Source organism: Leptonychotes weddellii, chromosome 9 (assembly GCF_054177405.1).
Source record: "Leptonychotes weddellii isolate Sample4059 chromosome 9, ASM5417740v2, whole genome shotgun sequence".
Classification (NCBI taxonomy): Eukaryota; Metazoa; Chordata; class Mammalia; order Carnivora; family Phocidae; genus Leptonychotes; species Leptonychotes weddellii.
The window spans coordinates 105,458,799-105,461,344 of NC_138377.1; the positions used below are offsets into that span (position 1 = coordinate 105,458,799).

The window sequence follows — 2,546 nt, forward strand, 5'->3', positions numbered from 1 at the left end:
GCAGTTTTAGGCTTACACAATTGAGCAGAAAGTATCCCCAGATACCCTTTCTCTCTGTTAACATGGTTTTTCCTATTATTAACATATTTCCTTAGGGTGATACATTTGTTACCATTGATGAACCAATATTGGTACATTATTATTAACTAAGGGCCATAGTTTACATCTGGGTGAAGTCCTTGAGTTATACCTTTTATGAGTTATGACAAATGTATAATGCTATGTACCCCCATTTCAGTAACATACAGAATAGTTCCACTGCCCTAAAAATCTTCTGTGCTCCACCTATTTATTCCTTCCTCTTCCCAACCCCTAGCAAACAGTGCTCTTTTTACTGTCATTATAGTTCTGCCCTTTCCAGAATGTCTTATGATTGAAATTCACACAGCATATAGCCATTTTATTTTATTTTATTTTTTTTATAGATTTTTATTTATTTTTTGACAGAGAGAGAGAGACAGCGAGAGAGGGAACACAAGCAGGGGGAATGGGAGAGGGAGAAGTAGGCTCCCCGCTGAGCAAGGAGCCCGATGTGGGACTCAATCCCAGGACTCCGGGATCATGACCTGAGCTGAAGGCAGACGCTAAACAGCTGAGCCACCCAGGCGCCCCAGCATATAGCCATTTTAGACAGACCTCTTTAACTTATGCAGTGTGCTTTCAATATGTAAATTCAAATAATTTTATTCTATGATCATTTCCTTGACTTATAGTCTTTTATTGAAATATAATGGACATACAATATTGTATTAGTTTCAGGTGTACAATATAGTGATTTAACAATTCTATACATTACTTAGTACTCAGCATGATAGTCATCACTGTTACCATACATTATTATAATATTATTGACTATATTCCTAATGCTGTACTTTTCATTTCTGTGACTTATTTATTTTATTATAATCTTAGATATTTGCCTAGTTTCAATGCTTTAGTGTTTTTATCAGAGAAGTTCCATATTCCATATGTTGAACTCTCTTGTATGTCTTCCATCTGTATTCCTTTTTCTCATGCCCTTTTTATCTTTTCTCCATTTGTATTTGATAGTTTTACCCTTCCCTTTTTTGTTTTCTCTTTCTCTTACAGTGTTTACCATGATATTCATCACCATTAAGGTTTTTTTTTTTCATTTTAAATGCTTTTGAAATATTAAACTAGAGTTTTTGTCTTTAGTTTTGGTTTTCCCAGAAGGAGACCATGAGAAGAGGATTCAGGTGAAATAGTTTATTTGAAATATGGAGGAAACACATGGGGGGATGATGGAAGTAACTGAGGCAAAGGAAGGAAAGACAGGCAATTGAGTACATTATCAATAATGTTACCTTTCTGGGTAACTAGAGCATAGTCTTCCTGGAGAACTTCAGACACTAAAGCAAAGATGCTGTCCAGAATGATTGGGCATTTGAGCATGCTTACTTCAGCATCACCTATACTAAAAATTGGAATGATACAGAGAAGTTTAGTGTGGCCCCTGCACAAGGATGGCTTGCAAATTTGTGATGCACTCCATAAAGGGTGTTTGAACTAGGTATTTTAAAATTTCCATTATTGATTGAGGTTTGCTCCAGGAGAGCTTTCATTCTAAGGCATTTCTCCAACTCTGGAAGTAGAGAAGTCGAACTCTAGCAGCCAGAAAATGTCCTTGGCAATGACATGGAAATGCTGAAAGTGGGGCAGGTAGATGCCAAAGATGGTGGAGAAGGGGCACTCACAGTGTCACCTTTTTCATCACATTTTTACATTTCACATTTTATATTTCTTTTTGTCACTGGCAGGTTTTATTATTTGGTGGCATGCTATTATGTTAATATAGATATGTTCCCAAGTCCTTGCTTTGTTTTATTAGAAGAACCTTATGTGGAAGCAGCAATGATTCAGGGTAGCTCTCAAGTTCATGGCTCAAGGCACACTCTTGCACCCAGAATTTCTCTATTTCTTCTGGGGTCTGTTTTGGTAAGATTATTTTCTTCAAGAAATTGTAAATTAAATAAATAAAAGTATATCTCAATTTTTGCAGAATTAGAACAAAGATTTTTATGATAACATCTTATTTTTTAAATTTCTTCAATATCTGTAGTGATACTTCATATTTTATTTCTAAATATTGACTGTGTGTGATGTATTTTTATTCTTACTGAAATCTCACCAAGAGTTTCATCATTTTTTATTTGTCTTTTCAAATAATAAACTTTGGCCTTGCTAATAATTATCTTTATTATATGTTTGTTTTCTATTTATTTGATCTCTGCTATAATCCCTCATTATTTTTATCTTCTACTTTTTCAAATTGGATTTTTTCTCTACGTTCATGGAATGTACATTTAGTTAATAATTTTTCAGTCTTTTTTCTTTTCAAATGTAAGTATTTGTGGTAACTTTTCTTCTAATAATTTTTAGCTCTATCCCACAATTTGATATATAGATTTTTAGAGTTTGCTTCAAATTTTTCAAAATCCTTATATTTTCTCTGATCCATGAGTTAATTTTCAAGAAAATCTTTTGTCATTGATTTCTAAATTAATTGTATTTTATTTAAGAAACAT

The 2,546-nt window shown here is 33.4% G+C and overlaps 1 non-coding gene across 1 annotated transcript; it reads left to right on the plus strand.

Annotated features, from left to right (window-relative positions):
* The first annotated feature begins 1,411 nt into the window (after nt 1-1,411).
* LOC115944445 (U6 spliceosomal RNA) lies at nt 1,412-1,519 on the plus strand. The gene has a single exon (XR_004078999.1). It is a non-coding gene; the product is annotated as a U6 spliceosomal RNA (small nuclear RNA).
* Nucleotides 1,520-2,546: the final 1,027 nt, after the last annotated feature.